The following is an 18,810-nucleotide window of genomic DNA, read 5'->3' on the forward strand; positions in this document are numbered from 1 at the left end:
GAAGCCTTAAGCTCTTACCATGTAAATATTTGTAAAGCAGATGGTGAGTCCTGAGCATTAGGGTAAACATACATTTTTCTGTTTTATTCTCAAATGCAAGTGTATTTTATTCAGACCTCAATCTTGGTGCTGTGTAGCTGCCACTAATAAACAGTTTCTTTTCAACTAATCTCTAGAGAAAGATTCCTACCTACCCTGTCATGCCTCTTGCAGCCATGTTGCTCTTTCCTTTGTTGATTTATTTTTTCTTTTTTGGACATTGTGAAAAAAAAGGTTAGGCATCTGTGCTGTGGAAAAAGCAGATTTTAAAACTAATGATACGGAGATATGGTGTGGAGAGCATAGAAAATTTAAGTTCAAATCCTAAGGTTTTTATTCAGTTCTGCAACTGTAGGGAGAGCAACTTTACTTGTGTGTTTGAGAGGGGATGGGAATATCTCCACAGTCCAACTTGCAGTATCAAACTTTAGGGTCTTTATAGAAAGAAGTGGACTCCCGTTTTTTATTTTGAGTTGCTTTCTGGAAGATCCTGTCTCTTTCTGTTGAGTACAAAGTGTGCCAGGATTAGCAGAGCCAAACCTTGTTACATTAATTCCTTCAACGTGAGGATTTTGCTTTAGACTGAGGAGGATTTGATCTCTCTCTTGTTTCACTTGGAATGAAAAAATTCCTGTCAAATGCTAACCAGATTCAGATCCCTGAGCTAGAGTGTGGTATTTTGCTCAGTACATGCATCTCATTGACACATTTGCCTCTCATTTATGCCACCAGCTGAAAAGCTTCAAAATCTACTGTCATAAGTATTTCCTTCATGTAGGGATTTCATATGTATCATGATCTGAATTTATCAACAGATGGAGCATTGATTTATAACCCATACTGTGTGCTTCTTTTAATTAATTGTTCACATGCAGGTCAATTATTTGAAGTAGCTGTAGCAGGCTTGGTGAAACATTATGTATGCAAAGAATATTTTCAAGGACTCAGTTTCCTAGCAAGACCATTCTGTTATTGGCTTGGATTTGCCTCATGACTGTTGTTACAGGATTTTTACTTTATTTCTTTCTCACTCTTTTTGACTATGTTTTGTGGTTGCTTGCTCAGAACAGAAACCCAAGCCCAAAGGAGATAAGTGCTCTCACAATTGCACGTACACAGACTTGGGCAGGACAGGCAAGCAGCTGCCTGGATGTCTGTAACAAACACAAATCCTGGCTACAATTAAACACGTCACTAGTTAAATAAGCAAATGTGTTATTCCAAATAAATTAATTTTTAGATGATACAGTTTCTTATATATATATATATTTATTTAATTCTTAGCATTATTTCAGAATCAGAGAAGTAGGCTACTCTACTTTTTGCATCACTTTTATATCCTGGTAGACTACTGCCCTCACTTTTGGGGTTAAAACTGACCAAAATTAAAACCAAAATAATATCATCAACATCCTGGATTTCTTATTGGAATTTCTACGCCTGGCCATTTTGATAATCTAAGATGATGTAGTAGTTAACATTTGGTTTGCCCTTCATATACAGGCTCTCAATACCCTTGAAATCTCCATGGAATTTATAGTGCTGTGTAGATGGAGACACAGAAAACCAGCAAGTGAATGTGAGCAGGGAGTGAACTCCCATGTGACTGTTACATCATTGGGAAGTACCACCAGGCTCTCTCCTTCTTAGATCAATCACACCACATTACTAAGTAACACACTAGAATTTTTGTACATCTGGGACAGGGCTGAGTCTAAAAATGAGAGTCTAAGATAATGCAGAAGGTATATCATTTTGGAGGGAAAGAACTGCTTCATTTTGTTTACCTCAGAAAACTGATGGCCAGAATCATTCTTCGGGGTGAGCTAGGTTGTAGTTAGTACATTTGTGAATGCAGCTAGGAAGCACTAAGTTGTTGGGCTTCATAAACTGTCCTTGTAGCAATGTGGCATCTCAGCAGAGGAAAAAAAAGGGTTGGGGGGAGGATCCTAGAGTCCTCCAAGTCAACAGTTATGCCTGAGTTACCATAAGGACTTGTGGGGCAGACGTAAGGGGTTTTGTCTTAGACCTGCCACCCTCACGTGACCACAGACAAATTCTCTGTGATGCCATTAATAACATAATTGAGTAATACAGTGTTAGGCATTTTACTATCAACATGGTCAACGTGCCATCTAAACAGCATGGAGCAGCAGTAAATACACGTAACAAGGATTCTGAAAAAGATATACTTGCTATGTATGTGTGGTAGATGTAAAATATTACCATTATAGGTCCTTCCAAGTAAGACATAGTTTCATTAAAGGCAAGTTGCAAAAAGGGTGGTGCACATACTGAGATCAGGCCAAAATTTCAACTGAAATTGTTGGAACAAGATCTTTAGACTTTCATTGCTCTTCATTCTTCCTTATCCCATGCAATATACATACATAGGAAAAGCAACCATAAAGCGTATTTATCTTCATGATACGGGGTCAAGAGCCAGGATGAGACTAAAGACACTCCTTGGTGTTGATAACAACTGCTTTGTGGTTGAAACTGGATCCTTGATGTTCAGTGCCTTGTTTTATGTGGTATGGTGGGAGGAGTCCCCAGGCTCCATGTTCCTGTGTTATCAGCTGGGAAGCAAGTGCTAGAGTTGCTTTCCTAGAGGAGGCTGACTCCTGATGGGGCTCTCTCTCATTTTTACAGAGGGCTAAAACAGCTTTTCAAGTGCTTTATGAAGAAGTTTGGATTCCGTGTCTTAACCTTAGGAAGAACAAAAAGCAACAATAAAAGTCAAATCAATGAAAACAGCTCTTGGTTTTATATCTGTATCTGTATCTATCTATCTGTATTATTTTTTTTGCAAACCAAACAGGCTGTGGCAAAGGTATTAAAAGTGAAACTCAATAGATACAAATTCAATTCACTGATTTAGTTTCCCTCCCTTGACAGAAAGTAAGATTATGGAAACTCTAGTCCAAAGTAAAATAGGAGTTAAATCTTAAATCCAAACATTTAACAGTCACAATAGTGACTATATAGTCACAATAAAAACTTTACTTTTCAGAATCATCTGTTCTAAGTACACAACCACAGACATAACCTTACCTTGCACAACAAGACAAACAGGGCCACCACAGCACAGTGCTTCTTGCCCTGATTCATAGCCAGAGAATTTGATACAAAGCTACAGACCCTGTATTTTTTTAACATGCCCTTAATGAGGTTGTGGGAAGGGTAGGCTATACAGCCACCACAGGATTAATGTACAGACAAGAAAAGGAACATTTTGCAGCTCTTTCGTTCAGAGGAGCACCAGCCTGAACTTTTTTTCTGATCAGCCCTTGCTATTTACCATACAAAAAGTAGAAGATCCTAGACAATAATGGAAGAAATACTAAGCAGGGTGAGCTCTCTCTATGCTCCAAGAGCAGAAAAACTCATGATTTTAAAAGTCTGCGATCATTTTAAATGTTTAGATTATTTCATGTTAGTGACAGCATGACAATTCCAGTAGTGACAATAAGATGCTTTTTGGTCTCATTGTGACACTTTGAATCCCTGCATGGTTTCAGTTCAGTCACTTCAAACCATTCCTGAGCCAGCTCAGACAGCTGAGTTATACCTGGAGCACAGCTGCACGCGTGTTCAGCCATGCTGAGCCAACAGTTTGCAGCAAGGGTAGGGTTAAATGAGCTTCACTTACACATCTCCAGTTGCTGTCTATGAAGCATGAGTCAGGAGAAACCCCACTTGATTTTATGCTCCCTGGGGAACAGGCAGCCTTGGCAGTTCAAGGAAAAACTTGTTTATAAAATGAACAAAAGACGGACAGATTGAGACAGCCCTCCACAATGTCACTGTGAGTCCCTTTTAGGCTCAGAAACGCACTTCAGCTGAGCCTGTCACCTGCTCTCGAGCCTGTTTACTGTACACATTGCTAAGTGCAGTTATTATTGCTTGCTCTCTTTCTCAGATCTGGGCGTACCTTGTCAAAAGACCTTATGGAAAATGCCTAATGTAAACCTAGCTTGCTCCTCTGGAAGTCTGTCAGCTCTCTATCTATTGTTCAGCAGAGCTTTGGTTATCTGACACTGCATACCAGGGAGGTTAAGTGAATGTCAGCTCCTTTAAAGGCACAGGTACCTGGAGCATTGAAGATTGCATCTGTCCTTCATATGTGGTTACATGAGGTCTTTTTCAAAGTCATTATCTAGGTTTCATTATATTGCCTAAATGGTTTTGGCTATTTCAGGCTGGATCTGAATTCCAAATGACACCTACCCCTAAGGCTTTTTATATAAAGGTAACTGGGCTCTTGCATCTGCGGCAAAACATGCTGATCTGCTTTGCCTGCCCATCTGCTCTCCAGCCAGTCTGGCTGACAAGGCCAAAGGCACGCTGCTGACTCAGGCACAGCATCCCTGACAATTCGTAGCACTCCTGTGTCGCCAGCCACGGATCCAGGAGAGACGTAATTCAGTAGTGCAGGAGGCACTGCAAAGTGCTGAGGGGAGCTACCGAACCAGAAGTGCAAATGTAACTCTCGTTCAGTATTAAATTGGAAAATGTAGTTTAGAAGTATTCCTGCATCTCGTCATCGTCCATGTTTCATATCCTGTATGCTTTATGCTATACGCAAAGAGCAAACAGCAGTACCGGCTGAGGTTTACCTCACAAAGGGAAATTGTAACCAGAGCCAAGGTAGTATGAGAACAGCGTGACCTTTAGAAATTCACCAACTTTTGCATGCTCAGGCGCTTTGTTTTAGGGGGCATTCACGTTTCCCTCACATGTTCTTCACACAAATGTAGAGTTACTCGGATGGGAGAGCTTTTGCACCATCTTGAGGAAGGAGCACTGTGACTTCTGTATGCAGGTTCTCTGCTGTGCAGATAAGTTTAGTACAGGAGTGCTGGCCGAGGGAAATCTGATGCCCAGCTCTTGCACCGACCCCAATAAAGCTATGAGAATCCCTGCAGAGAATGTCTCCCAGAGCAACTTAACCAGTCAGGCCGAACACAGTCACTGGGAACTGATTCCCCGAGTCCCAGCAGATTAATGGCTAAAGCTGATTAGAAATTTTGAGTAACCAGAGGGCAACATTTTTTATCACGACGTTAAAGTCTCTGTCCTTCCTACCCCATTTTTGGATAACTCACAGCTGAAAACTCATTTCACTTGGTCTTTCAAACATGAGAGTTGGCTTCTGATCTGGAACCATGCACGGAGAGCTTTGACCCAAGAGGAATGTATTTATTAAAACCTGAAACCATAGAAGCAAGGGGCTGAAACTGACTACCAACTCTGCATTTTAGAGGCTACTTCATGAGTTTGCTAAGTGTTGTTTACAAAGCTTCAACTTACAGATACTGTATAAAATATTATATTTATTGGAGCTAAATACTAAATACCATTCTGTACAGTCCTTCCCCAAAGCAAAAGTTAGGTACTCTAATCATTTTCATTTATTAGCTGCTTTTGAGCACTTTTGCTCCCCTTGTTAGTGGGGGTTCTGTATCTGGGTAAGAAGTGTTCTGGGACATAGGCAGTCAAGGCGTGTTAGCTGCCTTTCAGCTCCTTCCCAGAAGACAGGGGATCCTAGACAGGGAGAGATGCTGAAAAGCTTCAAGGGAACAGTTGGAGATACACAGATAATCATCTCTACTTCATTAAACCTCATTAAACATAAACTCCACTGATGATTCAGTAATGTGAATGTATAAATTCAGTTTGGATTAACCTCTGCTTCATCCTAGGACCCCAATCAAGTGAATTTACCTCTGGGTCCTGCATGCTGGCGAGCATGCAGAGCAGCGCAGCACTGTGTTCTGTACGTGCAGCGGGAATGAGGCTCAGAAAGGTATTGTTATGCTCAGTGTTCCATACCCATGTGAAGCTGGTGTCCTCTTATTTGTCCATTTCTTACCATTTGTCGTGTCTAACAGAATTTGTGTCCTCACCCATGTTGTCTGAATATACAGAGAGCCAGAAAAATCACTTACAGACTCCCTCACACAGCAGACTCCCTAGCAGAGTCTTTATTCTCCAGATAGAGTCTGCTGCCCCCTTTTTTCCTAAATGTTACATAGAATGGCATAAGCAATAACCAAGTGTAGGGCAGTACTGCACAGAATAAAATCAAAGTTACTTGTAAAGCTCTGACAGCTTAGCCCTAGAATTTCAGCTGAATTTTTTTTTTTTTTTTTTTTTTTTTTTTTTTTTTTTTTATCTCATCTTGAAAGAGCTTCTACTTCTCTGAGTGTGAAGACTGACCTATGGCTGAACTCAGGGCACAAATATCCAGCTCCTGAAGTTTGGAGTCAAGGAGTCATTCCATGTGTGCATCACTGTGACAAGGCAGTAAAATGGAAAACATCGAAACCAGTCTTTTTTCAAAGCTTTGCTAGAAATATTATGGAGGAGATTTCTTGTGGCAAGAGCAGAACACTGAAAAAACAAACTTGCTGAGGCTGTCGCACGGACCTCCAGGTACCCCGTTGCAAAACTCCTGCTGCTGGGCAGTAGCAAGACGAAATCCAAACCATTTCCTAACCACCACCAAGTGACTCTGTGCCTATGAGGGCAGCTCTGTTAAACATACTTTCCCTGATGAAACAGCCTGAGTGACAGGAGCCTGCAAATACAGCCTTTGGGGCACGAGAATAGTGCACAGCCATTTGTGACTAATGGGGTATCCCAAGGAAAGGGAAAGAGCCTCACTAAGTAGGTTGCGGGGCATACACTCATCAACAGTAAAACAGGTAGCCACCTGCACTCCCTTCACCTTTCTGTTTATTTTGCCTGTTGACCATAGGAAAACAATCAAATGCCTTTAACACAAATTTTGCATTAGCAACACTGGCTTACTTGCATTTACCTAGAACTGGGGGTAACAGCTTTGTGTTGTTCTTTACTGTTTCATAGATGTTTGAAACCTACCTATGGCAAAATGCTTAGGGGTGAATGGGTGATTCTAATACCTGAGTAATGTTAGAAATCACAAACAGTAACAGAAAAAGACCTTCCAGTCACAAGGTTCCAATATGGATAAACTTGAGATTTTTTTAGAGTCATTGCTGACACAGAGAAACGTACATCTGTGGAAGCGCAGATGACTTCAGTGGGGTGGTAGAGCTAATAGCAGATTGCCTTCTGCTAATTGTAAGTCTGGAATAGCAAAAGTGGTGGAATTGCAAAGCTGCTGGAATACATGATGTGGGGCTCTGAGGAACAGAGAAAGGCCCCTGCATCTCAGGAAGATTATATATTTTTCTTCCTTGTCAATAGCACATAATCACAGACTCAGACTAATTTATTTTTATAATTTCAGGGAAAATAAATTGCCTGGTACATAGTGATCAATGACTGGGGGCCCTGCAATTTACAATGACCTAATGGGCAAGAAACTAAATAGATGCTAATTTGATATTTCAGTACTTTTAGACATTTAAAAGTATCTTCATGAAGAAATAAATTAGCTTCTTTCCATATGTGGATTCCTGCACTCCTTCTTGACAACACTGTAATAATCCTATCTGTTCTGAATGCCTGACAAGGGAGGAGCTCACACCTTTCAATGATTTGGTATGTCTTAGACATCCTCATAGTCAGAATTCTTTGATTTGTTGAGCTTAAAAAGAATGTATTTTAAAAGAAGTATGATCATACTCAAAAGATGAAGTAGGAACCTGTTAAAATTCTTGCTCAGGACTAATTTTTTGATGAATCAGAAATGGTTTTGATTTCAATCATTTGTGTGTAACTGCAGCAGAGATCATGCTTTTCTAGTCAAGATAACACATTTTGGAACTGGGAAGCATTTGGGAAAGAGAACTGGTAGGCTGTTGCACACTACCATAAATAATGAAGAACCATAACAACTATTTTATAGCAATCCAAAATAAGCTTAAAAAATACCAAAACTACAAACATTTTTTTTCAGATTTCTATACAATTTGTATTCTGCCTTTTAACAAAGTAGCTTGAAACTTATTTTATACAAATGTTCATATTCTGTTGTCCAGCAAAAGGTGTATGATGCTCAATTGATACGTTAGTACAACCCATTGCACTCAAATCCCTTCTAAGATTAGTTTTATAAATGTCTCTGACTACCTGGTAAGCGGACTCCTAAAGTTTCCCTCCCTTTGAAAATATTTGAAGTGTCCACAAGTTGTGTGGGGAAAATTGCATTGGACATCCAGACCCTGGAGGTTGACCGGACTTGATCCCTTAAAGCAGCCTGCTACAGTAACAGTGCGATCTGGTGAACCCAGCCTCCAGCAGGAATCAGATCTGGGATGCAGGAGAGGCTGATGATGAAACGAAAGGGGACTGCATGCTATACTGAGCACATGCTGTTTTGGAGATTGCATTCTTTGTCTGACTTAAAGTAGGTTTTCTGCATGGACTTACATTTTTCCCACTGGCAATGATTCAGACTTGAGCTCTGCAAGAGGACCAAGTGAGGGTAAACCCTGTCTTCTCTCCCCGTGGCTCAAAGCAAGTGATGCCCATGTACTCTTACATGGAAACTCAGAGTCCCAAGAGCTTTATTTGGTGCCATCAATGTGACTTTGGTTGTGAGGAGCTCCTAAATAAAACGGTCATTCTTGTGTCAATCCATGATTTCTAGCTCACTTTCAGAGTACAGACTCACCTCGAAAGAGTTAAAAATAATTTCCCTGCTGTCCTGCAGCAAGGCTTTCCTCCAGCAAAATATCTGCAGGTAGCTAGAAACAAGTACTGCTGAGATATAGGAGCAGAGGGGATTCTGCAAACCTGTCCTTGTACAGCTAGCAGACAAGCAGTAACAAGTCTTTCTTCCCATGGTTGTGGTTGTGGCAGTGTTGGGTGGAGGAGATTGATTAAGGGGTTGAATATCTGAAACCCCTCTTTCAGGTGACTTTATTCAAGTCCTGTATCACAAAGGTTCAGTGATGCTTAAGCCATTCTCAGACAAATGTGGATCTTGTGCTTGCTGGTAGTATGGGAGCGCTGGAGCTGGCACGTTATGGCTGCAGACTAAAAAATTCCAACTACAAGGATATAAAGAACATGTGGAAGCTCCTGCAGCCAAGTGCTTGCAATCCATAAACCACAAACTGTGTCTGGGCTTTGCAGATGAGAGGCACTGTAATTCATTAGCGAGCACAGCTGCACATGTAGATAGAGGACTCTGTATTTTAAGATGTGTTTGGAGCCTGTATGACTGTAGCATGCATGAGCTGTTGCCATGGCACAAGGGCTGAGCTGTTTTGGAGGACATAGCTGCTATTCAAGGCATTGTCACAGTGGTGCTTATGGAGTCCACGACCCAAAGTACCAGTGTTTGTAAGGAGCTGTGAGACAGGGCCTGGGAAACAAGCAAGAAGGTGTATACCTTTATACCTATACCTCAGCTGGTGTTGAAGAAGTTAGAAGAGCCACGATGAAAAACTGAGCTGCATTTTGTGTTTTTCTTCTCAGCTGCAAGGAATCAAGCCTGACAGGCCCCTCAGTGCAGCTGGCTGTCAAACAACTAGACAAAATAAAGACCTGCTCAAAACAAAAGTCCTAACAGTAAGCAGTAAATATCAGATCCTAAATTAGAGCTTCACTTCTCAGAAGTCATTTCTGAACTGTCCCCTCAACAGACAGTTACAACGTGCATGTGTCTATGTAATGACTCTGGCACTAACAACCTGCTGTGAACTGACTCTGCTGGGATTATTTCATTCACAATGACCACGTTACTGAGTTAATCTATATTGTTGTCTAAATTAGGACATAAAACTAGGAAGAAATTCATTGAACCTCAGGTCTAGCTCTCCTATCACAGAAAAATTGCTCGTTACCTATTGAGTGATGACCTGCCATCTCCCATTTGTTCCTTTTTGAATCCTACCTGGCCCAGTGGGGAAGCCTGGAGGATACCCTAGGACTGTGAACAAGGCTATCACCATTTTCTTTGTGTCACCTGATAAAAGATTTGCTCGTGCATGAACTGAAATTGAAAATATAAAAATTGACTTTTTTTTTTTTTTCTGTGTAGGCTGTCCTCTTCAGTATTCAGAAGGGAACACATTCTGGTGTTGTGATGTGTAGAAGAGAAGGCAGTGAACATGTGGAGTACAACCAAGTTGTAGTGACTTTGCTGTGAATTGCACAAGCAGTGGTGAGTAGTTGAAAGGTTTAATGTATTTTGTAATGGAAGCCTCCAGGAAATATATGCTGAATGGAATAATTCTAATACCCGAATCTCTTAAGTTTTGTCAATTTACATTTTCTCTCACTTGGTGCGTTCCAGTGAGTCACAGCGTGATCATATTTAGAATTGTAATAAATGCCAGCAATCATGAGCACTTGCTATTTATAGAATGGAGAAGTGAAAACTAGTACTTTCAATGTAACAATTTAAGCTTGCTGAAACTTTCCAGCCAGGACAGTTTTCCACCAGAAAATGTTGATTGAATGGAAACTTATTGGGCTATTTGTGGTCTATCCTTAATCTTAGCATCTCTCTTTATGCTGGCATTGAAATGTATCCTGTTTCGTTGATACTGTGAATGACTCCTTCTCATTTTCTCCTTCAGCTCACACCCAGTAAAACTGTAGGTCTGTCTTTAGCACTCCAATTCTGGACTGATAAACATGGAGGTGCAACTGTTTTGTAACAGAAGTTTCAAATATTTGAAGTTTTTACTCAAAAGAAATGTACAGATATGAACATGTGGTTGTCACAGCTAGGTCAGTTTAGATTATTTTCCTCCATGTACTTTGAGCTGACTTCATCCACAGTGTGCAAATTGGGTATCAAAACGTGCATCACTGGAGTTTGCCAATGTCAAGCTATTCCTGTGCATTCTAGGAATACCATTACCCATCCTCTGGCTACCAGGGCAACCTCTCACTCTATTTGGTGTTGATCAGGGAAATTCCTAAATGTGACGACTACTGCTGCCTTGCTTCTTGTTAATCTGAGGAGGGTCAAGTCACTTTAGTCTTCAGAATTCACTAGCTTTTTTGTTTGTTTAATGTTGAAGTAAAAAAAAAATACCCTCTTAGTTTTAAAACTGACCATATTTAGTCTTGCTTCAGACTGTCTCAGACTTTGCTCTGCTACTTACTTCTGCTGCAGTGCTAATTGCTTTTGTCTCTCTTTATAATCACATCGTATTGGATACAATAGCTGCCTCCTGTGCTGCTTTCCTGGGCCTCATTAACTCATGCTGAAGTTTCATATTTCAGATGCCAGTTTAAAGCTTTGGTCATAATCTTCAAAGTAGTTAATGGATCAAGCCTTAGCTACTTTAAAGGCTGAATTTTGATCTGTGAACCATCATGACAGCTGCACTTCCTCGGGGCAATGTAGATTACAAAGCCTAGAAGGAAGTGTATGAAAGGGAAGAACAAGGCAATCTTAACTGAGAGAAACAAAAAATATCTGGAAGTTATTCTACAGATCCAGACCTTTCAAAGCTGAACAAAATCTTTCCCTTTGAGTCACTCAGAAAACTGATTCCCCCCCCTATCGTAGAAGAATCCTGTCAGACCGACCAGAAACACCTCAGCACCATAATTAAAACAATTTCTACTGTGAGGAAATTAAAGAGCTACCAAAGTCTACTACAAATTGTGCTTAAATGCAAAGTTCTCAAATATCCAAGTGCCAGAACATCTTATCTCTCATGTCTTCAGTTGCATCATGGCCCCAGTGTTATGAGATTTTATTATGCAGAATCAACAACAACAATTAATGAGAAATATTGAAATAGAAACAAGCAGATGCATGTGGGCATTTCTTCGAGTCTCTTCTTCAAGGGGGACTTTTTGTGAATTTGATTATGAATATAGTACACAGTTTACTTTTGATGTTAAACTAGACTTTTTCATTTCTTTTCTAAGCTAAATTAGTGTATTTCAGGATTAATGTTTATGCAAACACTGAAGTCCCAATGGTTAATCTTCCATGGAGGTTTTAACCTATTCAGTTAAATTGGTATAAACACTTCTGTAAAGTCTCTTAGTTTAGTTTATGTCAACTTGGAATCTGTTTATGGCAACTCAAAATAAGCTATTCTTAAGCTTGACTACAAATGTCAGCCAACTTCTTGCACCGATTTTGACTAAACTGATTTAAAATAGAATCTTAACATAAACCAGTGTAACTTTCCTGTAAACTGGAAACTTCTTTGGTAAACTAGAAACTTTAGTGTACTGCATGTCACGTCCTCCCTCTTGTGGCTGACAAGAAGATTCACACAGTTTTGGGGAATGTGCATTAAAGCCCTAAAATGGATCACGCTGTCCTTAGCCACGACCTGGCAACACAGACGGTGGCCTGGCAGTTATTTTGGTGTTCAAAGATATATAAAAACAGCTTTATAAAAAGAGAATAACAAAATACTTGAATTTGTTAATTTGGAAAATAGAATTTATAATTATTCTGGAATAAAGTAACTAATAAATTAACAGTAAACAGTCCTGCTAAAATTACTGATACGAGAATAGCTTGTACTGAGAGAACACGAGTAAGGGAAAGTTGGCAAGGATGGGTAATTGGGAACTGGGGGTGGCTTGTCTGAGTTAGGAACAAAGGGAAAAGCTCCAGAGGACAGCCAAGAGAAATAAGGCTGGCAAATTTGAAAGACATTCTGGAAACAACATTTCCAAATTTTGTCCCACTTTGGATCCAGTACTGGTGGAAAAGTGTCTGAAAAAATGGATGCAACAGAGATACCGAGCACTGCACCTTGACCTCTCTGCAGCAATGTGGCATTTGTTTGCCCTGTCTGGCCGTGCTGCCCTTCCCAGCCTGCTCTGCCCATCCAGACACTGAAGGTGGAAATACAAAGTGGTGTGACTGGTGGCTGGGGTAAGCTGTGCTTCTCCCAAATAAGAAATAGCTGCCCAAGGCTTCAAGAGAACTATAACTAAATTAGAGAAACTAGATCCCTTGCCTGATTGACTACATAACATAACTGAGCAACTCAAAGTTGCCATGAGGATCTCAGTCCTGGACTTCCAGATTTATTTAATTGTTGTGTTTACTTTGCTAACACCATTATATTTTTTTAATTTTTATTTTTTATTTGGAATTTGTCTTAAAAACACTTGGTGCCAGATGAATCCTCTATTCTCTTTCTCCACCCTGCCAAGGCAAAGCTGTCTTACATCCCAGCCCAACATAAGCTGAAAACTGGCAGTAGTTTCAGATCTGCAGAATCCTTTAGTCCTGTCCATACTGTGATTGATCTGTATGCTGGCCAGACCACAGTTTCTAGAGGCCCTTCTTGCCCTTTCACTGACCTGTTTGGGACTGGCTTTAAGTCCTCTCAATACCTCACTACATAAATCACAGAGAACGGATGGGTTGAAAGAAGGAAGACACAGATGTTCTGCTTCCATTCTGTGAGCAAAACTTCTGAAGGAAAAGATGAGCCTGCAAAGACAATAAAACACATCGTCTGTAAAATCTAAAATGGATTGAGAAGTCTTTCCCTGCTGAAGGCATAACTTTCAAATGTCTTTGGGAAGCTACATGTTAACACATAAATTATCCATACCTCCTTGGCACCTTACGCTGTGTTTCTCCACATCCATGCTCCCCACTGTGTGCATAGCAGGTTCCCCTGCCCAGCTCTCTCATCCTGTGCTGTGCTGTCCCAGATGCCTACCACATTTCAGTTGCCAGATGCAAAGCACATAGCTGCTCCACCTCCAGACTCAGGCCTATTATAGCAGGTGTTGTTGCACATAGTTTTTCACACTGAGCCTCTACTTCCTTTCATGAGGGATGCAACAATACTGCTTTGCTAGGGTCCACCTCTTCTATGAGAACACCAGGACTGAGGAATGTGAGAAGTTTGTCTTAGAGGCAAGGAGGTTCAGGACATAGGGAAAGAAGAAGAAAAGCATTGCATAATGCTTGTGCAGCCGGGACGAAGTCCTTCTGTGCCCCTAACTTTGCATCCCAGGCCATCCACAAAAAGGTATTTAGGGAAAAGAAGAAGGTGGTAGCACAGGAAACATATCTCAAAGAGAGGATGAGATGAACCTAGGGCTTCTAATATTGAGGTTGGAACACCTTTCTTCGTGATGGTACAGCCAGAAGGCTACTGCCAATAGCCAAATGGGCTGAAAAGGTAGTGAAGTACTGCCATCATGTGTGAACGTCCCAAGGATATTTCAACGCCAGTCCACAGAATTCACTGCACCGATCAAGCAGGACATCACATGGGTTAATGCAAAATAATCAACACAGGATGAAGTGTTTTTGTTTTGAAGCAGGATTGGTGGGATAATCAGAGTTCTGAATTCTTTTTTTTTTTTTGTCAAGATTTCTTCTAAGTCTATTTTCGATTACATTGTCACCAAATTTCGGATTTTCTGAATTTCGGGGGAGCTGCAAACAGCCCCAGTCTAACAAGGCTGAAGGTGGGGGGTCAGGCCGCAGGTCAGGGTCAGTGGGTCCATGGGCAGGTACAGCTGTGGCTGAGCAGTACCCCGCAGTACCCTGCGTGGGCCAGGACTGAAGGCCTAGGGCTGGAGGCCCCAGGCAAGGCTGGGCAAGGCCATTGCGGCCTATCAGCGTTCCTAGGGCCCCAAGACCCAATGTGATGAGCAAAGGAGACTTCTGGCAAGACCCTCAAAAAGCAGGGATAGAGAAGACAAAGGAATCCACCTGGAGAAGATAACAGGCTGGGACTCCAAGGAGTCTGGAAAGATAAAGTGTGTGTTGGCAAAACTTTCCATAGCATATCTTGGAGAGGCATGGTCAGGAGACAGAAAGTATATATTTGTTAAATATGTAAACAGTCATTTTGCCAGCAGTCTGCTCTGGTTCCTGAAAAGACTGGGCTGTCACCAGGCAGAACCAGTATTGGCCTGGTCACCCAGTGGTGACTCATTGTAGCATTCGGCCCTGAGAGGCGGGGAGGGACGCTGAGTTCAAAGTGATCGTGAGCTCCTTTTGTCACAGCTATTCCCACTGAATGTTAAATAGAAATGTGGTGTACCAAAGGACTTCAAGAGAACAACTAGGCCAAGGATGAGCATCTCTTCCATACTGAAGGCCAAAAAGGTCTTGGGTACCCCATAGTAACAAACACTGTCATCCAGTAAAAAGATGGCAAAAAAATCATACGGCTATTTAGCTTTGTGCTGGAGTTGTACATCTGGCCTCATAGTTTGGACTCCCTCTCTGTGATCTTGGCTACTCCTCTGTGTTCACACACAATGAAGTAACATCCAGCAGGCAAGGGAAGGTAACAGTGCAGAAGGGACCTTTGCTGAACAGCAGTGCTATAGGGTATTCACTGACTGGGCATAATGGAAACTGGACAAAACTGTTGAAAAGTTAGTCTTTTTTACATGTATTTATTCAACCCACTGGCACAGACATTTTGGACATCCTGCTCACATGTTTTGCATTAAAACATTATGAAATCCCAAATTCTGGTGCCAGATGGTTTTGGATTACTTTGCTTGTATGAAGGGTTTCATTTGGGTGCATGGAAAATGTAAAATATTCTGGTAATAGCTTTAGCAGGATATGTTGCATTTGTGTTATTCTTTAACTATGCTATATGCCTTCTATACATTATATTCCGAGTCATGAGAAAACTTTAAAATGTGAATTGAAATGTTCTGACTTCCCAGAACAGACTAAGCTCTGTAGAATGCTTAAAGGGATTGACGTGAAAGGAAATATTCCTAAAGACCTGCTATGCTGAGAAACCACACAGTGAATTAAAATAGCACTCTCCTTACGAATACATGCCTCCTAAGAATGCATTGAGCTGGTTCTGAATGTGGAGCTAGAAAAGAAAGAATGGGTAAAGGTCAAGCATACATCTGTTGTTTCTGCCAGTAATCGTTTTGCTTGCTTTTCTCGGTGAGCTGAATGAGTTTTCTAACAGGGATCTGTTAACTGTTAACAGGGATCACATTTTTCTGATGATCTTTTCTTGGTGCAACAGATGAGCACAAGAAATATAAATATGGAGTTAACTTGAAATTAGATCTGTTGGAATTCACACATCCTATTCTACACAGTATGAATAGGGTGACATGTTCCTTGCAGTTTCTGAATTTCATCCTGCATGGACCACCGTCACGTCACGTCCCGTACTGTGTGGCTCCTGCCTTGTCATTATTCAGGTATAGAATTACTTCACAGATCCAGTCACGCTTCCAAGTGCAAGAGCAAAATGTTGACCTGGTTAAACCAGTGGCTTTCTAGGATACAGTAATAAAAGTAAGCTGGGTTGTATGTTAGAATATTTTAAAGTGACTTCTTTAACTGGGTGTGGTTTTAGCTGGTTTGTTTAAACTCAGTCTAGATGGGGAAGCTAGTGACTAGCTGGAGATAGCCTTTTTCTCAGTATCTTCTTTTCCGGTTTTCCAGAATTAAATTGCTTATTTTCAGACACAGCACAAGAGTAAGGGTATGATATGAACAATGATTTTATTCTCAGTCATAAAGTAGGCTGGGCTGTACAGAGGGATTCCCCTGGCTTTGCTCAACCTTTCCTAGCAGACTTCATTTTCCTGTTTTCCACAAGTACTGAACTCCTGAATTTCAGCTTAAAGCACACAAAGAGAGGCATCAAAAATAATAAAATAAAATAAAATAAAATAAAATAAAATAAAATAAAATAAAATAAAATAAAATAAAATAAAATAAAATAAAATAAAATAAAATAAAATAAATAAAAATAACCCACAGATGAACAGGAGTTTCAGATTTGATTTTGACAACTTATGTAAGAGTCTATGTTTCCAGTTGTCCTGTGTTAAAGAGACTGAAAGTCATTGACTTACATTGCATTTGATCAGTCTCCAAGTACTCCAGAATAATTTACTTGGGAAACATATTTCTATCCAGTTATTCTCTAAAAAGAAAGTGAAACAATGCAAAGTCTTGCAAGCTGTCATCAAAACCTGTGAGCTCCAAATGAGACCTGCGCAGCACAGTAGGAAATTACGAAGTTATACAGGACTCTTATACAGGACACCGATCTCCGCCTCAGCTGAGGTTCCTCATCTGCATCGCCTTACCAATGCGACTGAAAGTAGCAGCTGATGCCAGCTCAGACTGCACTAAGATCAAGAATTTTTTTGGCGAGGTGGAGGGGTGGAGGAGTAAGAATAATGTCGACTAGTACGTCTGGCATTAACAAAGCACCATGATCTTGCTGAGGTCAGCATCACACCCAAGACTCAGAAAGGCTGACTGCGATGGTTTAATAACCGTAGAGCTGGATACGTGCTGATTGGTTTGCTCAACTCCTCTAAGTCACTGGGTGGGGTAAGCTTCAGAGAGGAGACTTCAGAATTTCAGAGTCAGGAGACTTGGATATAATGGCAGTATGAGGAAGCACGTGAAGCAGGTACAAAGCTTAACATTGCATTTAGATGCAGGAGCTTTGGTTTTTAGTGTCTTTATTAGTAGAAAGTGTACTTGAGCAACCTCAGTTTTAAAGGAATGACCGGTGTGAAGGAACTTGCACGAGCAATTTGTTTTGCTTTTAAAAATCTTGTTGTTCAGGCTGTTCTGTAACAATGACACTTTTTAAAACTGGAAAGGCAGAAATTTCTGTGTCTTCCTCACTTGGTCATCTCTCCCACTGGCTCCCCCACTTATCTGGAGGTAGTTCAGAGAAGGCTAGAGCATCACGTGTTTTATTTCCCAGGGTTTACCTTTGGAAGACTCTGATGGATTGCTCGTGACTGTAACAAATTCTAATAATTTTCCTGCATTTTTTTTTTTTTTTTTTACTGGGACCTCTTCTGCGTCCCCATGCTTCAAGGTATGAATTTGCCTACAGCTGTGGTCATACCTCCCTTCTGAAAGTGTCTCAAATACAGAACCTTTGAAAATGAAGCATATAGACTTAGACACCACCTGTGAAAAGTTTTGGTTTTGTGACCTGTCTGTTATCACACAGATTTAGGTGACACAAATATGGACAGAATTCAGTTAAAGGGGACAACAATCAGTGCTCTGAGCCATCACATTGTCCTTTCCCTTTCCTGCAGTCTCCTGTCCCATTGTGCATCTCCCAGCTTTTGCAACACGGTACAAATGCCATTAGCATGCTGCCCTGATTCACTTCCAAGGAGGCTGGGGAAAAAATGGCATTGAATTCTTTCTTTAAAGGTTATTGCAATTCTGTCCACAAGGTTCCTAAATTAAAAAAATATAAGGGACCTTATCTCTGGTATGCCCCAATCCCTGAGTGCTTGGTCTGCAACCTTTTGTATGTCTTCTAATAACTGGTATGGTTTTCTGGATGAATTTTGTCTAGAAATTCATAGGCATCATCAACATGCTGCAGTTACTGTTCTGCAATAAATGGACTTGCCAAAAGGCACTTCCCATGTTAGCAGAGGGAGGTTTCCTCTCATCAAATGAAAATTTAACGGGAGAGCCCCATCAGGCCTTCCCTTGATGCACGCACAAGGGAAAGCGACTCCTGTGTCCACCAGAGGAGGACAGTGGCACAGTTTGGTTAACATGCCTCCCTCTTCTTCATTCAGACTGGAAACTTGTCCAGGCTCACTGCAATCAGCACCTTTAGGGGAGGAAGAGTCTCAGCTCCATGGAGAAGAGTTTGGCTATTGATCGTGGTATTGCTAGGTGGATTTTAGTCATCAGGACCATTTACAACACAACTTGCAGTTGTACAAAGAGTAAGTGACAGGCAGCAATAGAACGGAGGCCAAGGACTTCAGGCCTCTATTTCACATCGAGCGCACGGAGCTTTTAATTACTCATCTAGGCTGGCAGGAGTGCCATGCCCACGAACCTGTTTATCAAGTTGACTAATTAATGTA

The sequence above is a fragment of the Anas acuta genome, chromosome 11 (assembly GCF_963932015.1).
Source record: "Anas acuta chromosome 11, bAnaAcu1.1, whole genome shotgun sequence".
In the NCBI taxonomy this organism is placed as follows: Eukaryota; Metazoa; Chordata; class Aves; order Anseriformes; family Anatidae; genus Anas; species Anas acuta.